This window comes from Talpa occidentalis, unplaced genomic scaffold (genome assembly GCF_014898055.3).
Source record: "Talpa occidentalis isolate TD23 unplaced genomic scaffold, MPIMG_talOcc4v2.1 talOcc4.5, whole genome shotgun sequence".
Lineage (NCBI taxonomy): Eukaryota > Metazoa > Chordata > Mammalia > Eulipotyphla > Talpidae > Talpa > Talpa occidentalis.
Genome location: NW_023604861.1, coordinates 101,466,449 through 101,489,100, shown reverse-complemented (window position 1 = coordinate 101,489,100; position 22,652 = coordinate 101,466,449). Strand labels below are relative to the sequence as shown.

Genomic DNA, 22,652 nt, shown 5'->3' with positions numbered 1-22,652 from the left:
GAGCAGCACATGGGAAAGGAGACTGACTACATTCCACTTTCCTTTAAAGCTCTAAATTCCCATTATGCCTAGATTAAAATCTATGGGAACATAATATTCCTGAGACAAATACACAGAAAAGGCTATGAGATGAACTGCCACAGCTAGCCCCATGTGTTGACCCACCCTGGCCATGCACCCCACTACAGAGGTCTGGGGGCTCATGGTGAAGTGGCTCGGGGCAGAGTATGAGCCTCAAGACACTCTGGGACAAATGCAAAAAGCTTTCCATCAGGATGAATTATTCTACCAGGAAACAGTCTAAATTAGAGAGAGTCTTGCTGGACATATTGGAAAGGTTTCTTGACTGTATGAATATTAAATCTGAAGTAACTTCCAGCGAAAGTTCTACCTATTCACTTCTAGAAAGAGATGTCTTCTTTAGGTATCAGCAGGTCTATAGTCTGTGATTAATCAAGCAACTCTCTAAAATGAAGCAAAGATCCCCTATTTAATGAAGCAAAGATCCCCTTTTCAACCTGTGATGGTCTGTGTATATTCCTGTCATTCAATAGGATGCTTTCGAGAAAGAGCATTATGTGCTAGATGTGAAAGTGACCTCTTTATGGTGACCTGGCTTATTACGTGCTTGCCCCAATGTGTGAGGCATTGGAGACTGCAAATCTCCAGGGCCCACTGAGTCCCGTGGAATTCTTTTGGGTCCAGAGTGGCAAAAACTCAAGCTTTGATTCAGATCTTGATCTTTCCTTGTTTCTATAAGAACATTTCATGTTTTACCCTCCCAAATACAATGTTCTAGTTTCCTCTAGAAAACTATGTGTATGATCCTCAAAACTGTATCCTAAAGAAGGCCAGGGCTTGTGGGAAAAAGAAAAGAGAAGAGAGGCAGGGAGTTGAGGAAAGGTGAGGGGAGAGGAGAGACAGTATTGGAGCAGACCACTAAGGACCCATGGTGCTTTATCAGCAGGGTCTCACAAAACTCTAGCAATGCTCCTAAAAACAGAAGCCACATTAAATCTTCAAGGCCCAGCCACAGCATCACAGCGGCCAAGACTGCACAGCTTTCTCCCTGAGCCCAAGCTTCCTCCAAGGAGAAAAAGGTCCTTAAAGACACTGACTTATAAACAAATCATCAATTCTTTGTTTTTCTTCTTTAACAACCCAGTAGGATATATCTTCCAGGGGTCTTTTTCTGTACTTAGAGCTCCCCAAACACAGCAAAATTGCAGTGATTCTTTAAGTCACTAAATAAGTCACTTCTTGTACCAAAAGAAGGCCCTTCTGTACTATTCTTGGCTTTGTTTCTAAAGGTCTTCATTACCCTGTCAGGGCTTGCTGACTGCTCGTGAGAGCGTTATCCACACAAACTTGGGGAATCTCGGTCCATTCTAGCAACACAAGCTGTGGGCCCCGAGGCGTCACACCTCGCTGAGGAGTGAGCCACCAGCTCATTGACTTACTCATTTTTTAACCTAATTACTTATCTATTATTGTAAAATACATATAACATAAAGACCATTTTGATAATACTTAAGTCTGTTAAACGCCTATTTTTAAGAAGTTATAAGACAATGAGAAATCATTTTTACCATCATCCTCTTCCTTGTTTTTTCACTCTCTCAAGTTTAGCTCTATCTATAGATAGAAAATCAGCAGCAACAGCCATGTCTGTAACAGTTCAGGTCAAATTCCTGGAGAGAGTCTAATGGTCATTATTTCTTACACTCCAAAAACTTGAAGACTTCTGAGTTAAAAACTTATGTATAAAGTTTATTTCCCTTTCCAACTTTATGTTTTGGGGAGAAACAAAATGCCTTGACAGGATACCTTGTTATTCCATGGTCAATTCAAATTCAAAAAGAACATTTGGCAGTCTAAGTCCCAAACATGGCTGTGTGACCTCAGGCAAGTGGCTGAGCCTTCCTGGGCCTCAGTTTTTAGCTATGAAGTGAAGATAATGTGAGAATTAGGTGAGTTAGTAAAGGTAAAGCATCTACAACAATGTATGGCACATATAAGACCGCACTAAACGTTAGCTAGTCTTATTGATGGCCAAGCCGTGGCAACCAAAATGTTTCAGGTGGAGGACATACTAATAAAGCAGTTTTATTTTGTGTGGCTAAACTTCAAAATGACTTATTTTTAGAGTTCATAAAACTACTTTAAATAACTGAAGGACATGAAGAAATATCATTCTTTCAGCAGTAAAAATAAAGTATTTTAACTTAAAAAAGGCTTCTTGTTATTCATGGTAGCGAATGCCACAAACATTGTTATTAGGAGGAAAAAATCTTGACAACGTTGACTCAACTCCTACACATTGAGGATGTCATTCAATGTGAAAGTGCAAACACACACTAAAGCAAGAGAAGAAATGCCTTTCCATACCATGCCCTCTTCAAAAATCACAGATAGCTTATAAAACCCTATATAATATTTTCAGTTTATTTATAAAACTTGACTATTTCAGACATATTTTATGTAAAGCTTCATGTTTTAAACTCTGAAAACTTTTTTCTTAAATTCTAGGAAAGTGAAAGATTACAGTGTCTCCTTTGATTATCAATGATGATGTCACTTAAGAAATTTCCCTTAACTATGGTGATAGATCAGAGTGTGATGTCAGGTGGTGGGAGAACTACAGGGATTACACAAATACTATCCAAAAATTAACACAGATGCAAGAAAAGAAAGAAAGAAAATAAAAAAGAAAGATGAAAAATGCTTAGGTTTAAATAAATGAACACTTTCACTATTAAAAAAAAAAGGAATTTCCCCTAAAATCTAGGGCAAAACACAACAAACATACAAACAAAATTTGTGGGGGCTTTTGGGAGGGCTTCATATAGGGGACCACCTTCTGACATTACCCTAGCAGGACTGCTAAGACTGAGGAACAGGCACCATTTGCCTCAGCCAATGGCAGTGCCTAGAGACAGAGGTCAGGACATGAACTTCCAGGGGCAAGAAATTGACTGAAGAAGGTGCAGATTACTACAGAAATTTCAAAGCTATTTGGAATACTAAATCCCTGACCAGAAAAACTTTGCCACGTGAAGGCTGAGACAGGGGTAAAATGACACATAAGAGAATTTTTTTTTTATTGTCAGGAGGATCAGAGGATGAAGAAAACAGCAGATCACTACCAAAAATGGACTGAAAGCCAGGATGGGGCTGGCCCTGCCCATTAAAATAGGGTGCCCCTCAGAAAAGCAGTTCATTCATTAACATGAATTCCAAGGTGAAAGAAGGATATCATGAGCTCAATGCATGAAAAGCCTCACTATCAAGAACACAGTTGCTCACCAGGGCTGATGTCAGCAGTGACAGGGTGGTCCTTCTGGTGACCCCCAAACAGTCTGGGTGTCTGTTACTTGCCTGGCAGTCAAATAGCTTGAACAGCCCCCAGACTAACAAGTGTGCTGGGTCTGCTACTTATTCTTAGCTGACACTTTATGAATAGTGAGATACTAAACATGTAATCACCAGATAATATGCAAAAACAGAACTCTGACCTACAACCTTCAGCAATCTGCCCAGGAAACCAACCCATTATCTACAGTACCAGCCCAGAAAGCCAGCTTGTTATCTCCAAGTGAAACTTACAGTGAGTCAAACCACTATCTCCAGTAACAAACCACAAAGTCAAGTGCAAACCCCCGTATCCTTCAGTCCCAAATGGCCAGGACTTGATTAATATTGATAATTTTCCTAATTCCAACATAGGACCAACCAGGGAAAGTCAAGTAAATGTACACCCCAGCACTCCATAGGATGCCCTATTTCTAGTTAGCCCATCTGTAGCTTTTCAAGCCAATGGTCTTTAACCAGGGCTTGCCTGGAGCTTTCTTTTTCCCAATATAAATCCTTTCCACTCCTCTGCCCGCCTTTGAGTTTCAGCCAAACACCAGTGAGGTGCTGACCATTTGACTAGAGAAAACTATGAATTAGTAACCTTTTCTTGTGTTCTGGTCTTTATTTATTTCTCTAGTCGACTTTCTCTGATACCTTCTTCACCCTTGCTTCACCTTCTGATACTACCCTAGCAGGACTGCTGGGACTGAGGAACAGGCACCATTTGCCTCAGCCAGTGGCAGTGACGAGAGACAGAGGTCAGGACATGAACTTCCAGGGACAAGACATTACTCTTAGCTGTCACCAAAGTGGCATAAGGAAAATTAATTTCAACAAAAGGGTCAACCTTTGCTCTGGGAGACAGGTACAACTACACACGACCAATGCAGACAATCACAAAACACTTTCCTTCCTTTCAAGGGGTACATACGACTTCTCTGGACAGCATCCCTGGTGGATACAGCTCGACAACTGGAACAACTCCAAGCTCCCCTATGCTCAAGAATAACAACTAAATGAAAAGATATACATCACACTATACATTAAGGATGTGTTTCAGCCCACCCCATTGGATCTATGTGTACACAGACCCAATGGTACCTGCATGGTACCTGCAACTCCTGCACCTGTAGTGCCAATGAGGTGTGGTGAAAGACCTTCAGCACCACCCCTCAGCACCACCTAAGCATGACTGAACAAAGAAAGGTCAACTTCCCCGTAGTCTATTTGCACTTAATTCTTTGAATTCTCTGAAAAATTGGTGTGTGTTATACAAAAGAAGGAGAATTATCAAAACACAGCACACCTCCTTTTGTTGCGCCTTCCAGAAAGGGTGCTTTTTAAGGTTTATGGCAACCCTGTATCCAGCAAGTCTATGGGCACCATCTTTCCCATGAGGTCACTCTTTTTCATTTTTTAGCAATAAACTATTTCTACTTAAGATATGTGCATTGTTTTTCTCAGACCTAATGCTACTGTACCCTCAGATTACAGTAGATTACAACAGCACTTTCATATGCACTGGGAAACCAAGAAATTCATGTGACTCATATTGCATTATTTGCTTCTATGTGGTGGTTTTGGTGCCTTTACTGGCTGGTCAGAGCCCCCAAGTCTCCAATCATCATGGGTAAAAGGGCCTTAGGATCCCTCTGAGGATCAAGCCCCACTTTCCCACCCTTTCCCTGGGGTGTACCCCTCAGTGGCATCTCAGCACCAGAACAGCACCTAGTACACTGGGCACCTAGTAATACTGGGCGAAAGCTGGTTTGTGAAAATGACTGTGATATAGGGACCTAATGACACATATCATATGTTATGTAGGTCAGTATAGAAGAAAAGTAAGTTGGTAGGGCTGTGGTGCCTGCTGAAAGTAAAAGCTGCTTATCAGTGTGTTAGGGCCTCTATCAGGCCTTATCAGACTAGGTGTCACCACCAGCACTGCACTTTCTCTTTCCTTTTCTTGCCTTCCCCTGGAGTATATAATCACCTCTATCTTCCACTGTGGTGTCCCTCTGGGAAGTAGCACTTTGGGGCTAGAATTCCTCATTTCTGGTATGGTTAACAGGACACTGTCTAACCTAGCTGGACAATTCCCTGACAGGTGAGATAAAGAAATTCTGAGTGGTAGTTCCTCAAAAGCCCCACCCACTTTCCTCACAAAGGGATCCTTCAGACATTTTGGTAAACATCATCTGCTTCCTTAAAGGAAATGGAAAAAGTTGGCTATCAAAAAGAAATTAAAGGGCCTCCCTGGTGGCAGAGGGGGTTAAGCACAGCACTGTGAAGCAATCTGCAGCCTCTGCAGCACCAGTTCGATCCCCGGGCGGGGAGCAGCCCGCATAGAGAAGCAGACCTCTCCTGTCTCGCCTGCTACTCCCCTCAGCAGTGTATTTCAGTCAGTCTGCCTGTTCTGTTCTCTGCTCTGTCTCTGGTGGATCCACTCACTCCCTGCATCTCTGACCTGTGCCTAAGTTCTTGCATGCATAAATAATTAAGTCTTTAAAAAAAAAAAAAGAAATTAAAGTCAAAACTGAAGTTTGAAAGCATTTCTATTTAAATTCTCTTCTTTTGCTTAAAAAGTATTTCAAAAAATAACAAAAAACATGGGTTAGGGCCATTTTAATAACTAACAAAATTCAGTACTTAGAATAAAATATCTCTAACATAATAAAAATTTATATTGAAAATATTGTTACCTCTGACCTGAGACTGTCAAAACACCTTCTCCTAAAGAAGGCAGGGATTACTCATTATCTAGACAAGTATTCCTTACCATGTCCCCCGCCCCCAAACGAAATGCTATTCAGCTGTAACCTGATTTAATGTATGTGTGCAATAGTAGGGAGGCTTTATAGCTAAAGATTAAAGCAAGGCAGTGACTTTGGACTTTGATCAGAAAATGTATTAAATTCCCAGATGTGGCTGATCAAAACTAGAAATACCAAGAGATGCAAGCATTTTTCGCTCCTCTCAAGAACAGCTTGAGATAGTCACTTCATTAAAATTGTATTTTTCTGTAAAATAATCCATTTGCAATTTGTAAAAATGAGCTGTTTGCTGTTGCATGTAGTTGTTGCTAAAAGAAGGAACTCTGGTGAGGCCACCTGGGGACTCCAGGGCCTGCTGACATACCCCATGGGCTGTGCTGACCTAGCTTCCTCCTTCCTCAAACTAGTCCTGGGGATAGGGACAAGGTTGCTCAAGGGCCAGTGAGGTGCCCAGTTATACGGACTTATCTGTCAAGCTGTGAGATGCGCCCCAATTGCATAGCTATGTACTTTATAAATGTGAATACTACAAAAACACCAGGTAGCCAGATCAGAGAATGGGACTTTGTTAGGATTGATACCCAGACCAGCAGCTGCCAGAATCGCACTGCGGTGGGGCTCCGAAACTAGATCCCCAGACAAGGAGATGAGAGCCAATAAAGACTTCTACATGGGTGCAGATTACACCCAAAGGTGAAGAATGGAAAACAAGGATTTTCTGTGCCTAAGTACAGGAGAAAAGTAGCTAACTCCCTCCTTCCCTATAGGGAGAGGGAGAAATCTTTGCTTCTTGGAGGTAGGATGAAAAGGACCCATGGTTCGAACTCTGACCTTTTGGAATACAAATAAAATTTCTCCAGGGGTCAGAGAATCCTACGCGGCTCAGCTTTTATATCCTACACATCTCAGCTTTTATGACCTAGAGATGTCTCCAAGGTTACCCCTTTGGACCATGTAAACACCTTGGGAGATAGTACTCCAGCCTTCCTGGCACCTAGGGGCTTAACCGCGCGTGCGTGTGTGTGTGTGTGTGTGTGTGTGTGTGTGTGTACAAAATTTTGCAGGGTCACTAGTTCTGATCATTTCCTTACACAGGCCTCTAGCCAGCTTCCAGCCATGCAAACAGGGGTTATATTTGCTTTCTCTTAGTTTTTAAAACTTTAAAAAAAAATTCATAGGTATAGCTGGTATGAACAAGCACGTGCACTGTAGAAAATTTAACAGTGGCAACTAATAGGCACAATTTGCTTACTATATCCCAGGCACAATCCTAGAAGCTTTGCATATATTATCTCAGTTAATCCTCAGAACAGCATGAAATGGGGGCTACCAAATCCCTACTGTACAGAGACAGAAATGGAGGTGCTGGGTTCAAGCAACTTTCCTAAACTACACCACTGGTAGGAAGAGAGCTGGATTTAAGCCAGGCAGCCTACCTCAAACTGCCTGACTGCTAACTGCTCTGTCCTACCAGCTCCCTGGGCTTATGCTCGATACAGAGCCCATTCATTCATTTTTCCATTGTTTAACTAAAATAGAATCAGATTGTCCATTATTACTTGCTCTTTTCACTCAGTCCATGTGATGGCCATAGTTTGAAGTGGTCTTGGCCCCATCACATGGACCATGTGATTTCATAGGTAACTGAAGAACTCTGAGATAGCAGACCTGGAATTCCAGATTCTAAGCCCTCAAATTCAGTAACATCAGGCTGTAAAGGATTAAGACAAGAAAAAAGGCTGTAAAGGAAAAGACTGTCAGGGTATGAAGCACCCACTGGAAGACATATTAGAGGGATTTTGAAGAATCAAGGCCTGTGAGCACAAGTGGATTAGCCCTTGGTTGAGAAGAGCACTTCACACAATGGAACAACTCAAGGACCCCAACTTGACTGAATGATATCACCTTTTAACAGCAAGTCCCAGTTCAAATGAACAGAGACTTCCCATCCTTTGGTTCAATTCAGTAAACACTGATGTAGCAAGTCTATTACACAGAAGCTCCTAAAAGACATAGGGGGAAGACTGGACCTAGAATGTAGTGGGGAGACAGCCACAGAAGCTGGTAACCTCAAAACTGTAAAATCTAGTCCAAGAGGTTCTTAGAATCTCACGGAACAGACATTAGACCCCACAGGGAAGGTGCTTAGAAGCCAGAGCTGTGGCTAAAAGGAGGAACAAGAGTCAGCAGGTGCTGAAGTCAGGAAGGGTGCTCTAGGCAGAGGTAATAGTGTGGGCAGAGGCCTGGCAGCTGGAAAGGTGAATGAAATAATGCCAATACCATTTGTTTTTCATGTAGAGTATCAAAATATCGACTCTCTGGATAGAGACGAGAACAGTTTGCCTTAATATATCTTTCATCCATTAACCATGAGAGGTTTTAAATCAATCCTAAATTCTGTCAAAAAGGAAAAAGTGTTATTTAAACATACAATAGCAGCTGTTTTAACTATTGCTCAAAGATTGTCAAGAGGAGAAGGATTACAAGACTCAAGCATAAATATTCTTAAATGATATGAAACAAAACTAGGGGCCTCTCTGGTGGCCTAGGGGTTAATAAGTCTCAGTGCTACTAGTGGGAAAGCCCATCGCAAAGGCCTCAGTTCAACCTCGGCCACGTGGCGCAGCAGACCTCTCCTGTTTCTCCTGCTGCTCCCCTTAGCAGTGCATTTCAGTAAATCCACCTGTTCTGCTCCCCACTCTGTCTCTGGTGAATCCTCTCCCCCCTCCCCACCCTGCAGCCCAGTTCTTCTTTGAAAAAATAAAATCTTTATTAAAAAAAAACTGGACATGGCTTTTGTCAATTTTTAATAAAAATGAAATGGAAGGAGAAAGAAATTGGAGGGACCACAAAAATAATCTGTATTAGTCCACATAAATAAATAAATCTAAATTTTAATCTGAAATTTTTTGCAAATTAAAATATAATTTATCCATAGCAGTGGAGTGAGGCCCCCCTAGTACTTCTTAAGCATTAACAATTTTCAAAAAGTGTTCACCCTCATCTTATTTGATCATCAGAAATACCCCTTTTGGAAAATGAGCCATATGGTCTTCATTTCTCAGAAGAGAAATAAAGTACCTGATTGAGGGACAGACCAGGAGAGTCCTGGCCCCAATTCCACCTCTCTTGCCATCCCAACTTGCTGACTATGCAAATTAGTCTCCCAGGGGGAAAAAATTAAATTACTGCATACAACCATAAAAAAGCTAATTAGAAAGGTTTATTGTTACCCATTCAACTTATGGGAATCATAAAGACAAGCTAAACCAAGGGTGGCAATCTGGGGATTTAAAATAAACAGTACTCATCTTTTAGCTCATAGTTCCAATCCTGTCCCTGTGTGCATGGTGATCAACACCTCTACTGAAAGGGGGATAACAGGGAGTGATGTGGGAAATGAGGTAAAGAAGGGATGGACAACACCTCATGACGGGAGGCTGAAGATCTGTTTCCAGGGGACTGCATTGCTTAGCCCTAGTCTCAGTTTCACTGGCTGAAAAATTATGTTTGTGGTGGTCTCACTTCCAAGGTCTCTCTTGCAGCTCATCACCCCCTGACTCTCCTCTTTAGAAGACACACACCTGGGGAAACTTTTACATGAGAATCAAAGGTGAAAATAAGAGTGCCTGTCTTCCATATCGTCTCGACACATACCCAGTTTCTCTTGGTTCCACTTGAGAAGAAAAAGACCAATTTGGAGAAAATTTAGTTCCTCTTTTGGAAGCTAACCCCAAATATTTCCCAGAAGTTTTTGGATAATTCCCCAAAGAGGAAATTACGAAAGTGAAATGTAAACTATCTTTAAAAGGGAATCCGTATTTATGAATAATAGAAAGTATAGGACATCTGAGTAGACATGGCATTTTACAATCTAGCGTTTAGAATATAAAATAGATCCACTATGGTTCTCAGTTATCTGAATGAATTATCTATTCTGCCTGAATTCAAGTAAATTCAGAATTCTACTTTGGCTGGAAAAAAAATCTCTTTGGGATATTAGGTTTGCCCCAGAATGTTAATAAATTCTAGAAATATGGGGACTTGCTATTGAATGACTCAGGTGTCTGGGACCATCGTGATTCACTGGAAATAGCAACACAAGGGCTGCCAACAGTTAAGCTACACTAAAGGGCCCAAAGTTATTCTTGGTTTTAATTCTCGATCCTGAAAAATCTGCACTCCAGAATTTTAAAAAGTACCACATGGCATAATTTATTAAACTCATCTCAGTTCTTTCCAAAGTTCTCTGATGTTTCCCATCAGACATATTCCCATTGGGAAAGTTGGGGAGAACCATTTTGCCCAAACCTTGACACCTTGACACCCTTGGCACTCTTCTCATGGCCTGGGGGCTTGCCTTCTTGACAAGAGCAAAGCTGCAACTCCCAACAAGTGCTGCAGCCAAGATGCCAAAAATCAACCAGGAAGGAAAGTCACCTGGTAAAGCCTTCCCTTTGTATGACTGGAACTCAGCACCCTTTGAATCAAAATAGCTCCTGATATAATTAATTCATGCTCGCATGGACAATGAGTGATCCCAGTCCCACCATTCCCTGTCATCACTCTTTGCGGCACAGATTTAGCCTGCCATAATGGAAAGACCTTCCTAAACCAGTTTGTCTTTAAGAATTCTCTGAAATAATATATAGCCCAAAATAGAAATGTCTTAGGTCAGGGTAATACACTCGTTCTGAGAAGGCATTGCATGGGAAATTCTACCTCTTTGGTGTGGGGTGTGGTACAAATCTGAGCAAAGCTGCTAGAACAAATTTAATTTGTGTATGCCTATGTCTGTCAGTCACAGGGTAGAGCAAATTATCTTCATATTTTGGGGTTCTGCTTCTGATTCCAAATATGGTGGAAAGGCAGAACCGAACTAGAAGGACACCTCAGTGTCTACCCACAGCAAAAGCCAGCAGCTCTGCCCACAGTCACCTAAAACTGGTGGAGGGAGCAGGGAGGGGTTTCTGAACTACCCCTCCTAAGTAAAGTGGATTGCTTTATAAATCTCTCCCCAGGAGTCAAACTGAGGAGCAATGACTTAGAGAATCCTATTACTCAAAAGCCTTGTGTGTGAGATGGAAGGCACTGGAAGGACACACTTGAGGTCACCCCAGGTCACTTCGGAGCTGCGTCTCCATAAATAAGTCAGCTGCTGGTTTTCTGGGCCCTGTACTGATGAGACTCAGGAGAAATGGAGTTTTGCAAATGCGGTACTAGGTGGCCCCTACCTTTTCCTGCTGACTTGGGTTGAACTCAGCCAAAGAAAGATACACCCGACTCCAGAGAAAATGAAGGGCGATGTAAGGAATGTCCTGATTTAACAGTCCTTATTACAGCAAGAGAAACAATTCTGAAAAACAGGTTAGCTACTAAGATGGCAAGGAACAGAATAATGATTTTGCCCTAAAAAAGATTTTCCTGCCAGCTTTCCTCTTTGGGGCCCTTTCACACATAGCTCCCTCCTCGGACACCAAATTGGAGCTGTTTCCTACCCCAGCTTGAACCCAGCAGCCACACAATAACCTCACACTTCAGAAAACCACTTCGTCTAAGGAAGTCAAGTTTAAGATACTTGATTTGTTTTAAACACATCTTTTCTTCTTGGAAGTGGCATTTCAGAAAGAGTAAGTAAAAACTGGCTGTTCTATTTTTGGTCCTTCTTTAAAGGGCTACATTTATGTTCCTGCTCTGAATACCCTCCTGCAAGTCACTTAACTTCTCTGAATTTTGTATGTAAAGTGGGAATAAAACCATGCCTCCCTCCAGAGACTGCTGTGGACTCAAACGACTTAATATGTGTGAGCCTTACAGCTGAACACCCAACCTCTCTTACCTCTAGACCTGCTGCTACTGTACATTGTCTAACATATTACGGAAAAATGATGAAGAGATGCCCAAGGAGTAGCAGTGACAGAGTTAAAGGATAGAGAAAGCATAGGTGAGAAAGTCCTAACACCAACCCAGCCCCCAAACATGAGAAGTATTAAAAATTGTTCAAACACACTGATTCTAAAGGAAAACTGCACTCCTGTGTTTACTGCAGCACTATTTACAACAGCTAAAATATGGAAACAACCTAAAGGCCTCAAAACAGACAAGTGGATCAAGAAGATGTGGTATATTTACACAGTGGAATACTACACAGCAATCAAAAAAGATAAACTCATGCCATCTGAGGCAACATGGATAGAGCTGGAAGGGATCATGTTAAGTGAAACAAGTCAGAAGGAAAACAATAATTATCGGATAGTTTCACTTATATGTGGAATACAGAGAAATCGAACAAAGGATCAAGAAAAAGAGAAAACTTGCAAGGTGACCATGGATCTGAGGCATACAGCAGGGGAGGGAGAGGGAGAAAGTTCAAAACAGGGGAGGGAAGAGCACAAGGGACTGTGGTGATGGATTAGGATACTCTAGTGATAGGAGAAGTACAGGGCCTACACCTGGGGGGAGAAATCAAATCCTGTCCAAAAATTAACAATGATGCAAGAAAATAAATAAATATAATAAAAATTATTCGAATAAATAGGCATTTTATCCTTCATCCCAGCCATGAGTGAGTTCTGTGCTTTTATTTTTTTATCTGGAAGAAGACAGATGTCAGTGCCTGGAAGAGTGAGTGGGTTCCCAGAAGTGAACATGGACAGTCTGTGTCCAGCCTTGTGCTGTTTCTCTCTGTTCCGGCCATCCCAGGATTCTAACTTCCTTATCTTAGAGTACTTATCCTGAAGAGCAGATTGCAGCGCACACAGATAGGGCCATCCTGGGCGAAGCTGGCTGTTCAGGCTACAGTGTGCCCTCCCTGTATTTCTAGATGGCAAGTGTGCTGGTTGAGGCTGGGGAAAGCCTTTTTCTTACAGACTGGCAGGATTTCAGTCAGAGAAATCCCTGATGAAGAAACACCCTCAGGTCTCAGCAGAGAAAGGAACACACTGAACCTCCTGGAAGGGACTGTCAGGTCTGCTGGCTACGGAGCCTAAGAGCTCTGGCTGCAGGGAGGCACCTGTGCTTTCGAACCCTCCGATTTTCATCTGGAAGACGTGAGCCACATGTTGCAGGTGTCCACTGAGGTCCTGCCTTAGTCTGTTCAGACTGCTCTAACAAATTACCATAGACTGAGTGGTTTAAAAATTAAAAAAAAATTAGTGCTTACAGTTCTGGAGGCTGGAAATAAGGTCAGAATGCCAGCGTGATGGGGTTCTGGTAAGGTGCAGATGGCCTGGGTTGAAGATGGTCACCTTCTGGTATCCTCACAGGCAGAAAGCTGGCTTGCTAGCTCTCTGGCTTCTCTTATAGGGGCACTATTCCCATCTGCGAGGGCTCTACCCTCATGACTGAATCACCCCCCAATGCTCCACCTCTAAATACTATCTCTCTGGGATTAGGAGCTCAACATGTGAATTTTGTGAGGACACAAAAATCCAGTCCACAGCAGGACCTGTCCTTCCATGTCAAAACCACCTTATTAGCCAAAATGAATGATTGTGTGTGTGCGTGTGTGTGTGTGTGTGTGTCTGTGTACATGCATGCATTGTGTCTACTCCAAAAGCTAAATTCAAGGATCCAATGAAAATCAGAATCCTTGCTCTTTAAGGAATTTTGACATAAGCAGAAAATAGCAGAAACCGACAAGGTGGGGAGCGCTGAGCCCCAATAACACTAAATGTCACAAGAAATAGCACATGTCACATTTATCGTGGGAAATGCTCCATAAAATCTTGGAATCCATGGGAATATGCAGAGTCTAATTGATTTGGATTGAATTTGCAGACACAAAAGGTTATCAGACTACTTTGTTCTTATAAGTGGCAAAAGCTTTTGAAAGTAAACTGCAACCCCAAGCAAGTGCCAAGACATTTGAAGTGTTTGGCTTTGATAGTTGAAGTATTTTACTTTCCCCCATGACATTAGCTTTCAAGAGAACACTGGGATATATTGTGTTTTTAATTGCTAGCATGTACCTTGTCTGGAAAAATCAAATTCTTCATCCAAAAAGAAATCACCTTGAGGCTGGCATTTACCCAGCTGGGTGTGGGGGAAATGGAATAATGAATCGGTCATAGCAGCGAGTAATAAGAACAATATTGTTATTTTTGACTTTTATGGAACACCAACAAACATTCTAGCCTCTTATTTTCATGCTTCAATATTAATACCACCCTTGTATGGATGGAGATTCTGGATTTTGGGGCTCCTAGGACTTGCAGAGGTCACTGGACCAGAGTCACCTGGTCAAGAAGCCAAGGTTTCTGCTGCTGACAGTGAGGACCACTCTCACCCTAATGATTTAAAACCAGGTCATAAGTCAACGGCGCCACACCCAAGGACAAGGGTAAGGGCTTTTAGAGGTAGATCACATAAACAGGTTGCAAAATAGACCAGAGCTGCCAAAGCCAGGCTGTTAGAAAACACAAACATAGCCTCAGCTAAGAACATCTTAATGATACCACCCCAAAAAGCACAAACTGAGGAGTGAGTCGCTGCTGCTTCATAGAGACATGTTCTTAGATACCAGGCAAGATGGAAATGTAAGGAGATTTTGTACACAGCAATTAGAGACCACTCTAAACAGTTAACTCGTGCAAACACAGCACAAGTTCATGGAAACTGGGCACACAAAGGAACCATTCTTCTTTTTAAAATTTAAGCATGATGCCTCCTTCACTAGGCACTGCAACTATTTTCTGGGTCTATGCCAGGAAAGGGCCATCCAGGTCTGGAGCTGGTGAGCTGCAAGGCCTTTGCTGTGTGCGTAGAGACTGCCACCAGTGCAGGCACAGGGGGATAAGAGAGGGAAGAAACCCAGCACAGAGTTGGAAGAGTAACAGATACTCCCACTGTGTAACTCCATATATGCCAAGCAGCAAAATCCAAATAAATGTGACACCAACTTGTTGCCAACTCAATGCCAAGAGAGTGCTCTTTTCACACAGCAGAGGGAGAGTGGCGCCCCTGGCGTTTGGCAACAGCAGCAGGTTCTGGCTGAGGAGGTGAAAGCAACTGCCAGGGCAGAGACTGTCAAGAAAACCTCTCAGGTAAGTGCTTGGAGCAGGTTTCTCAAGAAATCAGGGGGCAAGGATGAGTAGTGGAGGGCCTGAGGTGGGCAGACACACCAGTTGCCCAGAGGGCCCTGTGGCAGAAGCAGGGAGTGGCCACAAGGACAGGCCGAGTTTCTTAGATGATGCTGAGTGGATCACAAGTGATGCTTGGGAGTCAGAAACTGGCCCAGGTTCTTCTCTCATTCCTCCCACAAAACACGTCGAATGCCTCCATGTCTCGCCCACATTAGGTGTAGGATACAGGGGGGCTTGCAAGGCCAGAGCCCTGCTGGTCAAGAGCATGCCATGCACACATGTTGACGAGGGCAATGACTTTGGATCCTCAGGGACATCTGGGGTTCTGGCAGGAAGCATCCCATCACTCCCTCGAGAGCAAGCATAGGACTTAGGGCCCTGGCAGCTAAGTCAACTTGCAAGGGGCGAGATACAGCAAGGAATCTGGAAATGACATCGCTGTGCTGCTGCAAACCTGAGATTTGGCGAAACAGGAATGAGACACATAAGGCAGGAGAAGGGTGTTTTCATCAATGCCACTGTTAACTCTGAATCCCCCTGGACACAATCTACAGAAGTGGTAACTTGCCAGATCAAATGAAAGTAGGGAGTCCAAGGAGAGAGGTTTTTTATGAGCTGCTACCCCCTATTGGTAAGCCTGCCAGAATGAGTTGTAGGTTCTGGAAGAGGGAGCGGAGCAGGCAGAAGCCTTCCAGCATCCCAGGCAGGACCAAATGGAAGGAGGCCACCTCACCACAGCTGAGAGGCTGAGGCCAAGCAGGGGAACAGTGTAGGGAGTCCCAGAAGCAACTCAAAAATAAGGAGCCCCCTTTACTCAAAGGAAATCCATTTGTCCTGAGGCATAAATACAAGAGATTATTATCAACGAAGGGGCACAGATGATTGGAAAGAATTTCTCTAACTGGAGAAATGATAAAACCTCTACAATATTGCTTTGCAGGTTGTCTGTGAATGAATTTCTCTGACAATGGCTGTTGAAGGGGAAGGGAAGAGACTGTAATAATAAAACCCCTCCTAAATATTAAGAAAGTGACCTTGGCTTTGGGTCTTTAGCTGAAAGGCTACTACGGAGCTACACAGCAATCATTACTGGGTACATTTCTCATGCCAATGTCTCCCACCCCCCCCACACACACACACCAAAACTGGGGTCTTAAAGCTGTCCCGCAGTTTGACAAGGTCTCCAGGGAAACAGGCATCATAGGCAGTAACTGATGACACTGTAGACCACGTCTTGCATTGACAGCACAGACGAAAGTGCCGACATGGCAAATGCATGGTTTGTTGGATCAACATAGCAGCCAGATGGGTTCACTCCAGCCCACCTCCTCAAAAAAGCTTCTCAGATACAAGGCAATGCTCCCCCCACCCCGCCGCCCCCTGTCAGCAGGCAGGGTGAATGTGCACACTACAATGCGCCTGCACAACTCTCACACTGCCTATTTCTAAACAGACCTTAACCTTGCAAAATGGAAGAGTGGAAAAAATGAAGCCACCCAGTTCTGAAATAAATAAACAAAAAAAAAATGCAAGAAAAAAGATTGAGACTACACCTTGAGCTTCTAGGTAGTCTTCCTTGTCTTCCTTTTTATAATTTCACTAAAAAATGCAATAGACTCTTAGAACAGAAAAAATAATTACTTTAAAAATGTTCTTAGTACTCAATGCCTTGACTTCCCAGGGGTGTGATACCTTGTGAAACTGTGTGGCTCAGCTCTGCCACCTGCCTTCCTTTAGATGGGCTTGTGTCTGCTGGAAGAATGGATTATTTTCGGTGACCTGGGAATATTTTCTGCTCTGGCCTTTAGCAAAGCAGCAAAATTCACAAAGTTGGGTCTCTGGATCCCTCCCCCATCCTCTGGCTCCACCCCACTGCTCTAATATCTATCCTGGGAGCCAGAAGGCTTGCTGCCCCTATGCTCTCCTGGTCCCGCCCCAAGGTAGGCCTGCTGGCCTTCAGTCCTTCCTCCGCTTTCCCGAAACATCAAACTGCCATAGGCATCGCTTAGAACTTGATTTTCAAGCTTTGTCTTCGAGGGTTAAAGAGTGGGGCTTTAGCAGAGAAATCTCCTTGCAAATCAGAAATGGAACACTACATTTTGGAGGGGTGTGTGTGTACATACATGCATACACAATCAGAGCACTACTGGCTGATACATTTTGAAGGTCACATAGATCACACCATATAAGATCAGGGTGAAAGAGACTGCTGCTTTGAAATACCCATTTCCGGGGCCTCCCCAGTAGCACAGTGGGTTGAGTGCTGTGAAGCTGTCTGCAGCCTCTGCAGTGCGGGTTCAATTCCCGGCCAGCCAGGGAGATTCCCACATGGTGCGGCAGACCTCTCCTGTCTTGCCCGCTGCTCCCCTCAGCAGTGTCTTTGGTCTATCTGCCTGTTCTGCTACCCGCTCTCTCTGGTGAATTCTCTCACCCTCCCACGCCTCTCACCTGTACCCCAGTTCTTGTATAAATAAATAAATCTTTTTAAAAAAAAAAGAAATATCCATTTCCCCCAGATGTCAGGAGGAAGCAAACATCTCAGAGTACCAAGTCATGAGGTATAAAATTCTTCCTGGGTGAATTCCAACAGGCCCTCTTGATCATTTCATATAACTCATAAGGAACTGAAAAGGACTGATTGATGCTTTAATCCTTAAACATGCCCTGCTAGGATTGCACCAATGTCCATCATAGAGGAGAAGTGCTTGCTGTCCTGCTACACCATATTTTTAAAAAGTTGCCAACAATTTTAAGAACTGCCACACATATCAGAACCTGCAGGTTAAGTACCAGGAACAACTTCAGTAACTATATTGCCAGAAGGGATCCTACCAAGGTCAGCTAGGAGCCAGGGCCCTGAAGGAAAAGAACAGAGATATTCATGCTCCAGATAATTCTGATAATTCTATTTTGTGTCTGATTAACTTCCACAGCTATCCACCCTCTTTCCTAGCCCTGTTCCCTCTACTGTGGCCTTGGGTTTGTTGGTGAGCCTGACTGAATCTCTAACTGGTGAACTACATGGAAAAATATTGGAAATTTCCTTCTTGTCAACAGCACCACACACTCTGCCCCCCACCCTCACCCCGCACCATCGACAGTCATAAAAGCAACCACTTTCGTTATGCTTACTTTTCCTTTACCAGTAATCCTACCAACTCTATGGGGTCAGCATTAGTCATACAATTTTCTGACCAGAACACAGGTTGAGAGATTTTTTAAAAGTTGCTCCAAGTCACACAGTAACTGAGCAAGGAGGTTACCCCAGGTCTGTCTAAGCTCGGTATCTGTATTTTATTTTCTGCTAAGTCACAAAGAAAAGTAGACATCAAAGTCAGCAATGTGGGAGCCCTCCAGAAAAAATCCTTTTTCCTGAGGTAACCCTCTCTGGTCACCACACTGCAGTGTCATCTCAAGACTCCCAATCTCTCTTCCTCTCCTCTCCCTCATCTCTGCCTCCCTTGCTCTCCTGTCTTGTCAGTTCCTTGAGGGCAGGAAGGACCCAGGTTCTTGACATGCCTATCACCTGGGCCTACTCTCTAGTAGATGCTCAATAAACATATGCTGATTGGAAATAGGTGTCTCCCAGAATCTTATAGTGTGCTGCAGCATCAGGAACAATTACAAGAAACGCAGAATCTCAGGTTCCACTCCTGACTTACAGAGTCAGCATCATTTAACAAGGTCCCCAGACCACTGCATGCACTGTGAAGTTTGAAAGAGGATGCTCAGTATCTTCCACCATCTTTAACATACTGCTTTTCACACCAGAGTAGAAGAGAAATTCTATCATTTCCATTCTGAATCATCTAATGGAAACCACATATTGTTTTATGACCCACAGATGTTCAAGTGGTCTCTGAGGGGAACTTTACTTAAGAGATTGCTTCAATTAAAATGCCAAACTGTCCCCCATCTCAAAAGAATTCAGGTGAGAAACAATAGTGTCTCAGTTAAAGACTGCATTAAAAAAAATCCCCTTTTAAACACATGTTCACATTTATTTGGTGTTTATTTAGTGCTTTAAGGTACTACTAATAATCATCATCAGATTTAAACTAGAATTACTCATAGTTAAGTACCCCATTAGCATTCAAAAATTTCTAACCTTTGGCTAGCTATCATCCACAATTCAACTCATTTCCCACACCTATTTATTGGGCATCTGTTAGGACCAAGCCTTCCTAGGGATGAGATACTGTGGGGAATATGAATGTGACAGTCTCTGACCTCCTATCTTTGCTTCAAATAGAAAGAAGATTGTTTCTGTAAGCATATAATGCATCAAGTATCATTTCCACTATTTAAATGTGAAACTCAATTAGATGCTTCTATGATGCAGCCTATTAAACTGTTGGCATAAAGCAGCCAAGAATACTGAGTCACTGGGCTATTTTCAACACCTCACAATCTGACCTCTCTCAGGAAAGAGATGTCACCATGTACATGGGATCAACTTGGGACAATCGCTATCCTGATCACAACAGAAAAACGTAATTTTCATGTGAAAAACAAAATACATACTTGTTTTGAAAATTTAGAAAACGGCTAAGCCCTTTTGGATCTTGATTCAAAAGCAAGACTTTGAAAAAAATTCACATATAAAGATAGTATTATAAAAAGTATATGCACACACTATTATTTTAATCTGAAGTCATTAATTTTGAATGTATAATCTTGGAGTTAATTTGAACTTAACCTAAAAACAAGTGGCAGTATTAAGAGCGAGGTATAAAGACTGCCAAGATTTAAGGATCATTCAAAGAAACAAGAGATTTTAACTTAGCAACAAACCTCAGATGAGGTGTCATTTTTTTACCATTTTCATTATTTTTATCACTTTCTTTACTAAACAGCCAGAAATAGGAAAAAATGGGCCCAAACTAATGAAACAGGAAAAAGGGCCCAAGTACCAAATAAGTTTAAAAAATTGTTTTTGACATAAAGATGAATTCTTTAGTCACCATCTGAACACTCTAATCATAACGTGAAATTTTTTTCATCACACTAATTAGTAAACCTTCACTTGCTTCTTTTCTTGGCACGTTTAACTCTTTGGGGGGTAAGGTTTTATTAATAACATATTTCCTCTAGAATCGCTTCGCTTCCCTTCTCTTGCCTCCGAGGGAGTCACTCTAGGGAGTAGCGAGAATAAAACCAATTCTACTCTACGTTCTACGTTTGTGCACAGTGGGACAGATCAGCAAATAAACAGAGGCATCGATTTCTAAGAAGGAAATGGTTAAGAGCAGCACATTTACAATTCTTCTAAGCCACACTCTGCATCTCTCTCTGAGATGGAAGACAATTATTGAATGTCTTTATGTTGCACACTTTATTTTTAACTAAATCTTTAAGTAGACTGCCGAGAAATGCCGATACTTCTAGCGTCCCGTTTGAGCTGCGTAATGAAACACTGAATGTTTTAAAAAAAATTTTTGGCTTTTGCCAAATAATGACCCAAATCAGAAGGACTCTTTGGGGTTCTTTTGGGGCAGTTTTTCTGGAAGGAAATTTTGGTGGCAAAAAAATAGAGCAAGTACTTGTCCTTGAATTTTGAACTAGTCTCCCAAGGAGATTCAGATTTGTTTCAGAGCAAGCCATAATTCATTGGTCAAGTCACTGGTTAGAAACAAGCCGACAGAGGGGTGAACATATCACAACCTTTTCTGAAACTGCTTCAGAGCTAATTATCTGGAAATCGAAACAGGAAAACCCTCCTGTTGGGTTTGGTTTTCAAATGATCAAGATCAAGGATGATCACTTCTCTGCTGATTAGTTTAATAACTACTCAATAGTTTTCCTGGAAAGAAATCGAACAACCAACTTAATGGATTCGGGGCCTGATAGCCCAGCAGGAGGCAGGAAGGTCTAAACACTACACTCCTCCCCTTTCGGACCCCTTCTAAACACCTGTTGAACTCCAGAGCTTTTTAACTTCCAAAACTAAAGCCTTATGGATGCAATCTTCCGAGTCTTCACACTTTCTGGGAGTGTGTGTGTTAAGGTTTCCATCTTGCTTAATCAACAAAACTGGTTACTAATTATTTATGAATCACAGGGCTGAAAACAAACTTTCTTACCTTGAGCAGTTTAGGAGTGGCAGGCAGAGCAACGGGGCTGGCTGTTAATTTAGCCCCTTGGTACTTGTTCCTCGCCCCTAGTTACCGACCTTGGACGATTCTTTAGAAAGGTCAAAGGTGCACCTCCTCCCCAGCTCTGGGAAGAGGTGCACCTCCCAACAAAACAACACGCTGGCATCTAACCTGGGGACCTCTGAGCGGCTTGGTGACACGAGGAGCAGGCTATGCGCTCCCGAAGCGTCCAGGGGGCAGACTCGGCCCAATCCGGCCCGGAACCAAATCCAATCCAGGGCCCTGGAAACACCGCGGGGCCGGGGCCAGCACACACCGTCTCCTGGGGTCCCCACTTCTCCAAGCTTCTGGAGGGCGCGTGACGGATCGCAGGGAGGGTTCCGGGCAACCCTCTAGGATGCTGACCCGGGCACGGCCTCCCCCCACCCCGACGGCACCCTCTGAGTACCCCAAACGCTGAGGTTCGGGGTGCCTCGTCCTCTGCCTCCTACGAAGAGACGCACACTGAGCCTCCCGGCCCGGGTGCCGCCGCAGCCCGCAGGACGCGGGGCCCCAGCGCCGGCGCCAGGGTGGGGGCGCGCCTCCCGCCTCCCCGCGCCCCCGCGCCCTGCGCCGCGCAGCCCCGCGCCCGAGCGCCCCTCCCGGCCCCGGCATCCGCCGCGCCGACGAGCAGGTGACCGGCCCCGGCGCCCCGCGCCGCCCGCACCCCCGCCGGCCCTCGCGTCCCCCGACGCGGCTCCTTACCTCGGAGCGGGCCGGGGCGGCCCCGCGGGGCCGGGCGCGGGCTGGGCCGGAGAGACGCGCCTCCCGCCGCCGCCGCCGCCACTGGGAGCCGAGGCGGCGAGCGGGCGCGGCGAGTCCTCTCGGGCGGCGGCGGGAGGCGCTGCTCTCGCGGCCGCGGCCGCCGCCGCTGCGGGTCTCCAGGCCACGCGACCGCCGCTCCGGGCCGCCGCGCGCGGATCCCTCGGCTCCTGCGGGAGGCCGGCTGCCCGTGCGGCCAACTCTTCCGCGCGCTGCGCCGGCGGGGAGCGCCGCCGCCGCCCGCCCCCCGCCCTCCTCCCTCCCCCGCCCTCCCCGCCTCCCTCCCTCGCCCGCCGCGCCGCGGGCCGGGTCCCTCCTGGCCGCCCGCCGGGCCCCGGCCGCGACCCCGCCGGAGACGCGCGCCCCGCGCGCCCTGCGCGCCCCGGGGCGGCGGCACCGCGGGCGGCGGCGGGCTCGGGCCCCCAGACCCCGCGCCCCGAGCCCGCCGCGCACTGCGCGGCTGCGGGGACCGCGGCGGGGTCCCGCCGGCGGCTGGAGTCGTCGCCGGGGTCGGGGTGCCAGGTGGAGGCTGTGCTTCGTTAGAGGGG

At 44.6% G+C, this 22,652-nt stretch overlaps 1 protein-coding gene across 2 annotated transcripts in view; it reads right to left on the bottom strand.

The window, feature by feature from the left end:
* NPAS2 (neuronal PAS domain protein 2) overlaps positions 1-22,317 on the bottom strand; it is a 152,124-nt gene extending 129,807 nt beyond the window's left edge. The window contains exons 1-2 of one of the 2 annotated variants that reach the window (XM_037527976.1): positions 21,475-21,776; positions 21,292-21,391 (exon numbers count right to left, since the gene is read on the bottom strand). The gene's annotated coding sequence lies outside the window, so the exon portion shown is untranslated. Of the gene's footprint in view, positions 1-21,291; positions 21,392-21,474; positions 21,777-22,047 lie in introns of those variants that run through there. The other variant, XM_054701909.1, reaches the window with a different exon arrangement.
* Between the last annotated feature and the right edge of the window lie 335 nt (positions 22,318-22,652).